This window comes from Bison bison, unplaced genomic scaffold (genome assembly GCF_000754665.1).
Source record: "Bison bison bison isolate TAMUID 2011002044 unplaced genomic scaffold, Bison_UMD1.0 scf7180017864495, whole genome shotgun sequence".
NCBI classification, from domain to species: Eukaryota; Metazoa; Chordata; class Mammalia; order Artiodactyla; family Bovidae; genus Bison; species Bison bison.
The window spans coordinates 5,233,029-5,241,984 of NW_011495054.1; positions in this window are offsets into that span (position 1 = coordinate 5,233,029).

The window sequence follows — 8,956 nt, forward strand, 5'->3', positions numbered from 1 at the left end:
AGGTCATGCCCAAATGGTCTAGTGGTTTTCTTCAATTTAAGTCTGAATTTGGCAATAAGGAGTTCATGACCTGAGCCACAGTCAGCTCCTGGTCTTGTTTTTGCTGACTGTATAGAATATATATGTATATATACATAAATGAATCACCTTGCTGTGCACCTAAAGCACTGTAAGTCAACTATACTTCACTAATATATATAGTGTAAGAGAAAAAAGTATTACCAAATACACTATCATAAGGCAATAAAACCGAATTCTACTAACAAAAGCAAAAAACTGAAAGGCCCTGGTACCTGGAAATTTTAAAACCTTCCATTAAACAACTGTTAGGTAAAGGGGGAAATATAAGCTCAAATTACACAATTTTTAAAAAATAATGGCCACAAAAACACTATGTATCAATATTTACAGCATACAGCTAATAGAGTGATCAGTGAAAATTCACTACACAAACACTAACAATAATAAAAAAATAAATAAATAAATAAAGTCCCACCCCTGCCAAACAAAAGCCAAAGTATACCACAAGGAAGGAAACATATTTTATAAAGATAAAAGCAAAAATCAAAGAAAAAAAGGTAGCAGATGTAATTAATAAAAATCCTGCTTCTTAAAATTAGCAAAATAGACAAACCACTAGTTAACTTAATCAGGAATACACAAACAAGAAAAAAAAATCACAAATACACAAAATAAGAAATGACAAGGGGGAAATAACCATAACCACTCAAACAGAAGAAGAATTTTTTAAGAAACTACTTTGCAAACTGGTGTACCAATAAATTAGAAAATCCAGATGAAGTGAATAATTTTCTAAGGAAATACAGACTGCCAAAACTGGTCCATTCAAGAGAAAATGCAGGCAAACCAATTTCTATATAAAAACAGAGCAATTTTAAAATTACCCCACAGAAAAGCACCAAGCTTTTTATTTGTTTGGTTTCAAAATGGAATTCTATCAAACTTTCAAAGACCATACCATTCCATGCTCTATAAATTATTCCAGAGAAGCAAAAGGAAAAGAAAATGCACCACTTCCTTTCATGAAGCAAATATAACACTGATATCTATACCAGAAAAAGACAGCTACTTCAGTGATATGGACAGCAGATACCTTGTTCCTGATTCAAAGATTCTAATTATTTTTGAATTATAACGATGGTTATATCACAGTGTTTAAAAAATCCTTAAGCCTACAATTCTCAGGTTACTTGAAGTGAACTGACGCATACTTCAAGCTCAGCAGTTGCTTCAGGTACACTGGTCACCCAGCCTGGCCCCCACCACCTATGGGAGATCTGATCCCTTACTGTCACCTCTGTTATCTCCTCTTTGTTTTTCAAAAACAGGTTCTTAGAAGAATTTCTCAGGTTTGCCCCCAACCTCACCATGGGGAGGGCTCCCTCAAAAGCACTGTTTACTGCTTCTAGCAAGATCTTTTTATTTGGTTATCCTGTTTTTCATTCCTGTTTCATCTTTCCTTATCTCAGCCAGCTACTTTAGGCGGCTCTAGTTTTGTATAGTCGATGCCCTCTAGGATCCTGCTGAGCACACACACTTAAAACTTTCTAAAACCTTTTAAAATTTATCTATTAAAACAGCACGATAGGCATGAAATTTCAGAGAAAAAGCCCAAGGTTCCATAAACTCCCAGCTGTATTCGTCAAAAGTAACTACAGTTAGCAAGTTTCCTGTAACACTGAGAAACGTCTCATGCATACACACACACACACACACACACACACATCAGATCAGATCAGTCGCTCTGTCGTGTCCGACTCTTTGCGACCCCATGAATTGCAGCACGCCACACACACATACTTACCTACATGTGCACGGGTGCATACTCCATGCCAGGCTATGTGGAACACACACACAAATGGAAGCCTGATCTACACCCCGATTTTTCACTTACTACAACACAAAGATCTTTCTATATGATCTTTCTATTCTTTTTAATGGCTATACATTATTCTATTATAAGAATGTACTATTCATAATTTAATCCCTATTAAAGGACATTTATATTATTCCTATATTTTTGTTAATACAAATAATGCAGCATATCATACCCTTTATAATTATCTCTATACAAGTTTACAAGTATGGTTGTAAATTAAAATTTTAGAAACAAAACTGTTTTGACAAGAGTGTTTTTTTAACTCTGATAAATCTGCCAAACTGCACTCAAAAGAAGGTAACAGTTTCAACTCCCATGAAATGAGTGTGAAAGTCCCTGTTTTCTCCCAGTTTTGCCAATACCACATATATTACCAAACTTTTTCATCTGAGTCATGGAAAATGGTACCATTCTACTTTGCATTTCTGTGTGAGACTGAGCAATTTTTCAAGTTTTCAGACCATTTTTTTTCCCCCTTTTCTGTGGGTTGTCAGCTTGCCATTGTTCATTTTCTATTGGATTTTTTTTCTTACTCATTTAAAGGGGCTCTTGATAGAACCAGAAAAATGATCCTTTATTATATGTGTGACAACATTTGTCTTAGCATTTTTCCTTTTTTACTCACTTGTGGTTAATTTTTTTGCCCCCAAAGAAATTCATCTTGGCATGATTAAATTTATCAGCTTGTTCCTTTATGGTTTCTGGGTTTCTTGCTATGTTTAGAAAAACTTGACTCACAGCAAGTTGTTGTGAGCTTGAAGTAAATTAATAACACATAAAATGCTTAGCACAGAAAAAACTCTAAGGACTTTCACCTTAGGAACTAGGAATTTTGTTTTAGGTCAGAATAAAATATTTACAATAAAGGCACAGATTTTAACAGGACCCTTCACAATAGGTACTAAAAAGATGGGGTGACTGGAAGAAGAAAGTAAATAAGACAGAGATGAGAATTTACATCAGGAAAAGAGTATGAAGACAGAGAAGGCATAATTATATTTTTCCCACTAATAATATTTTTTAATTGGTGGAAAATTGCTTTATAATATTGTGCTTTTATTCTGAGGTACAATAACACAAATCAAGTCATGAAAAGCGTTAGTCACTCAGTCATGTCCAACTCTTCACACCTCATGGACTGTAGCCCACCAGGCTCCTCTGTCCATGAGATTTCCGAGGCAAGAATACTGGAGTGGGTTGCCATTTCCTTCTCCAGGGAATATTCCTGACCCAGGGATCGAACCCGGGTCTCCTTCATTGCAGGTGGATTCTATATTGTCTGAGTCGCCAGGGAAGCCATAATTTTACATATATATATATATATATCTCCCCTCCCTTTTGAGTCTCTCTCCCCTACAAATATTTCAGATTTAAATAAAAAGTTGCAAATTATAAAACAGAAAAGACTTCTCCATACTCATATTATTACATACATTTTTTTCTCCTCAATTATGAACTTGCTCTGACAGCAAGGAAAAAAATAATTTACTGGCTATTATTTATTATGGCTAGTTAAAACTGCGACCACAGGGCTTCCCTGGTGGTCCAGTGGTTAAGAATCCACCTTGCAATGTAGGGGACATGGGTTCGATCTCTGATCCAGGAAGGTCCCACATGCCATGGAGGCAACCAAGCCCATGCATCCTAGGGCCCGTGCTCCGAAATAAGAGAAGCCACCACAATGAGAAGCCCGCGCACGGCATCAGGAGAGTGGCCCCCCTCTCCACCACTAGAGAAAGCCCACACGCAGCAACAAAGACCCAGCAGCCAAAAATAAAAATAAATAATAAATACATTATTTTTTTAAAACTGTGGCCACATTTACTGACTGTTTTCCATGGGGCCAGCATACAATGCAGACTCCAAAAATCAAATTTTTAGCCTTTACACTGTTATTTATTTCTAAAAATTTCTAGAGCAGGACTCTGAGTCTAGATGGTCTTTATTCATAACCATGTGTTCCCACCTTTGTGTATTTTAAAAACACAACATTTACGTAGAGTATCCTGCTAAGGCTTAGAGACATTATAAAAGTGACTGCTAAAAAAAAAAAGTGACTGCTGAAGGTGGGCTAGGTAACCACCACGGACACCCATCAGGCAGACTGGCACAGGGGAAAAAGCACGTGGTCTCTTTACCCTTATATTAAACAAACTATTACTGCTTCATTGCCAGGTTCTAATTATGCCTATCATGTTATTAAGAGGGAACAGAGGAGAGTAATGTTTATGGGGGAAACTCAGTAACCAGCATTTAGCACAAAGGCTAGACAGAGTAAGAGCTTAACAAACATTGGTTATCGCTGTTGTTATCATAATTATTATTGGTGGAAGATATGCAGATAGATTCTTCTCTTGCATAATTATGTTAGTTTCACATGGCCCATTTTGACATATGAATCATTTATGTTACACTGTCTTTGCAAAAACTGAACTTCAGGGCTCAGGGGCTGTCCCCACATTATTTCGAACGGTGTATAATTAGAAATTGAAAGTTCTACAACATAATCCACCCACTTGAGTTTTGATATATTGTAAACTCTCTTTCCTGAGCTATGCTTTTCAAAAAGTTCTTTATATTTACCAGAAACTTTTTCCCAATTGCATGTTTAATATTTGTAGTTCAACAACTAGCAGTTTTGTGATTTGCAAAATGCTCACCTCTAACACAGAGCAGTTAAGAGTTCATTCAATCCCTGAGATCTTAGTGAGGGAGGGTAAAGGATATGCGTGTGCTAAGTCGCTTCAGTCGTGTCTGACTCTGTGCGACCCTATGGACTAGCCCACCAGGCTCCTCTGTCCATGGGGATTCTCCAGGCAATACTGGAGTGGGTTGCCATGTCTTTCTCCAAGGCATCTTCCCAACCCAGGGACTGAACCTATGTCCCTTACATCTCTTGCGCTGGTAGGCGGGTTCTTTACCACTGAGCCACAAGGGAAGCCAAAGGGTTGTGAAGTTAACAGGTTTAATATTAGATTATAGAGCCAGCCTCAAGGATGACAGAAACACTTGTAATAGTAGGTACTGAGGCCACACATCTCTAAATCCTGCCCCCATCTTCTGCTTCATGTGAATTCAAACAGCAGAGGTTAGTCTCCCCAAATCATGTAAATGTATCTATGTTACCTCAAAGGAGGGGAAAAGGGCATTTGGGTTTATCAACAGGTAGGTCCATAAAAGATGAGAAGAAACAGATAAATGTCAGTCTGCCTAACGTCTACCATAGGCACTTGGTGAAGGACGGATGCCTGAGTTAATTTTGGGGAATGAAGAAAAATCAGGGAGGAGAAAAGCCAGAAAGGAAGGGCACAGGGGAAAAAATCACATGCAGAAGAGGGGAAGAGAGTTCTCTTATGTATTTTTTTTTTCAGTGCCCTGCCACAAGGCATGCTGGATCTTAGTTCCCTGACCAGGGATCAAACCGGTGCCCCCTGCAGTGCAAGTACAGAGTCTTAACCACTGGGCCACCAGGGAATATGAGCGTTCTCCTCTTGTACACTGTAACTCTCACAAACCTCCAGGTGCTTGACAACCCCTTCTAATCGGTCATCCTCTGGCACTGCCTATTTTTTAAAAAAACTTTTTTTTTACTTTTATATTGGGTACAGCCAATTAACAATGTTGTGATAGTTTCAGGTGGACAGCAAAGGGACTAAATACATACACATGCATCCATTCTGCCCCAAACTCCCCTCCCGTCTAGGCTGCCACATAACACTGTGCAGGGTCCCCTGTGCTGTGCAGTAGGTCCTTGTTGGTTACTCACTTTAAATATAACGATGTGTACATGACAATCTCGAACACCCTCACTACCCCTTCCCCACCCTCCCCTGTTAAGTCTGTTCTCTGAGTCTGCAGCACTATTACTTATTAAGACTCTCAGGTCACAACACGGCCCAGGTGGGTGCCACCCATCTCGCAGAAAGAGCTGAAAACACATGCACACTCTCACAACCCCAATGCTTGTGGAAAAAAGAGCCTCCAACCAATGTGTGAAACAAATCAGTCCTGTGCTGAGTGGGCCTGAAGAAAGGAAAGACAGAATCCCCCACCTCCAAGAGAGTTTACTAACCCAAACTACTTGCCGGGAAATCATACCAAAAATGTAAATCTCTCATTACTGAGCACAGATTCTACAAAGCCCTAGCTCACTGAGACCAGGCTCTTCTTTATGTCAAGTGAGTTTAAAAAAGAAAATGCTGATGAACCAAAAAGAAAATACAATGATGCTGATTATTTTATCCATGCGTCCCCTTCCCCCCAGTGATGTGGGGAAACAGTCGAGCAGGCTGTTAATTTCAGGAACTTATTCTCAAGGCTGCTATGCTAAGAAGGGAGTTTAAACTAGGGATCCAAAGTCTAATTTCAGTTTCTTGCCTAAATATAAAGTGATACTGGGTATGGCTTTCTTACCCGCTGCTCTACAAAAATGATTATCTTTGTCCTTGGGGAGAAAGCTTAAAGTGGTACTTTCTGCAGATTACAAGAATATTCCTCTTTTCCAATTAAATGCTAATTTTCAATGGGGAAAAGGATGAGTCATGAGGGAGGGGTAGTTGATAGGGAAAAGGATTCTAGGTAACAGAGGCTAGAAAAAAAGTTAAGGCAGTTTTTTAATGGTAGTATAGAGCTATGGCTTAATTGATCATTATCTTTTCACGGAGTTTCATTGGTCAGTATCTCTGCTCTGATGACAAGGCATTGGAAACTGCCTGCAAAAATCTTTCCACAAATGGCTTCTATCCTGTTTGAAGTCTCTCTCTTGTTTGTCTGCTCTCCCAGGGTCCACTCGAACCTCTTACAACCCTCCCTTCAGAGCAGCTAGAGGGATATTTTTAAATAGATCATCTCATGCCACTCCCCGATTACATCCTTCTATGGGTTTGAGCTGCTCTTAAAATACAATCCAAACTCTTCTCTGTGGTCCACGTGATGCTGAGGACCTTAATAATCCCTGCATGGTCTCGTCCCCACCTACAGCCCGTGTCAGCTCCACCACGTGCTCCTGTCTGTCCTTCAAGCACTCTGAGAACTCCGCACCTCAGCACTTTCACACTCACTGTTTCCTTAAAACCTGGACACTCAACGCCTAGTACAGTGCCCCCCATACGTAGTAATCCCCTGATAACCAAGTTAAATCCCACATTCGTGAATGAATAAGTCAAGGTTCCATTAGAGTGGGTCAGTGGAGTGACAAAGGCTTGGATCCATAGTCTACTGTTTTTAAAATAAACATATTGCATGTGGGTATAGGTATGTGTATATAACAGACACACACAGTGTGTGTGAAGTGCACATCAGCGCACAAGTATGTGTGTGCTCTAAACAGTACGCTCTGTACTGACAAAGTTCAGTTTCAGTTTGATACTACTTTCATCAAACTCGTTCGATGCTGGCCCACAAGTCTGTCTCCCTCTAAAGTCAATGCTACTTGAAAACACGAACTGTGTCTTTCATATTTCAGCACTGCTAAGAGTTTGCTGAATGCACATCACCCTCCAAAACTCAGTAGTGAACTGGGCTGCAATTTTAGGGAGCTTGAATCCACTTCGGGGGGGCGGGGGCGGTTCTCAAACCCTTGGGTGCAGTCCACAACTGCCACAGAACCTACCAAACATCAGTATTTGTCTTCCCCTTCCTTAAAAAGGGCAGCATCGGAGGGCAAGTGCTATCTGTGTTTCCCAAAGGGAAAAAGGAGTAAGCACAGTGTCTTCTATTGTTCTGCTGCTGCCTAACAAAGTACACCAAGGCCCACTAGTAACAATTACAAACAAGGGCTGGCTCTGCTTTTCCAGATCTCGTGTGACTCTCTAACAGTCACCACATTGACCACGTGCAAGAGGAGTAAGTAATCTTAGCAGTGGGCCTTGCATTTGAGCAGCTCTGGACAAAAACCCGAGTTCTGGATAGGACGTTAGCAAAGACAACAAGTTTCAACTGGAAAGACACAGAGCTGTTATTTTTCAGTAAGGCAAGTTTATTGACTCCCACAGGAGATAAACAAACATGGCCACCAGGGAGAGCCTGGGACAAAATGTACTTGACCTGCAACAGATAAACCAAAAGCCTTGAGTTAGAGAACAAGCTAAATTTTCTGCCCCTCTCAGTACACGTCATCAGACAGTCTCTCCCAGAGGAAAAAAAGCAAATGCCAAAGATGTACCAGATGCTGAAAGATATAACCTGTTTGGTCAGCCAGGCGAGGCAGAGTAGAGCAGCCAAGCAATCTCAAAATCTAAACACAGAACTGCCATCACTCTATTACCTGGGGTGGTGGTTGTTTAGTGGCTAAGCCATGTCTGACTCTTTGCGACCCCATTGACTGCCAGGCACCTCTGTCCATAGGATTTCCCAGGCAAGCATACTGCAGTGGGTTACCATTTCCTTCTCCAGGGGATCTTCCCAACCCAGGGATCCAATCTCCTACATTGGCAGGTGGATACTTTACTGCCTAGCCACCAGGGAAGCCCATGGCAGAGGGGTGTGTGGGGGTGGGGCTTGTCATTTAATTGCACATCCTTTCCCTACCTGTGATGCTGAGAGGCATCAGCATACTGAATATGACATTTTAATTACTGAACACATAGAGACTCTAAACCCATGAACCAAAAAAGATTAGTTTGATAATTAAGCTACACAAAATTCAGAATATTAGTCACTGAGGAGTCAGCTCCTATGATCACCTCCTCAGAGACTTTTCCTAAACCCATTATCAAAACTAACCACATTCTCCACATTGGCTTTTTTCGGCCTCCCAGAAGTTATTACTACCTGAAATAGTCTTATTTATTCATGGGTTTGTTCACGTTCTCTCTCAGTCATGAGAACAGCAATCTTTGCCTACTTTATTGCCTCATCCTGCCTGGTTCAGTAACTACTTGGTGAATGTATTAATTTTGAGGTTAAATGTCATTTGAAAAAGAGCAGTTTGAAGACTGAAGACACTATCCGATTTCAAGACTTGTTATAAAGCTACAATGATCAAGATCGTGCAGTACTGACATAAAGACAAACAGATCAATAGAACAGAAGAGAGTCCAGAAATAGACCCATGTA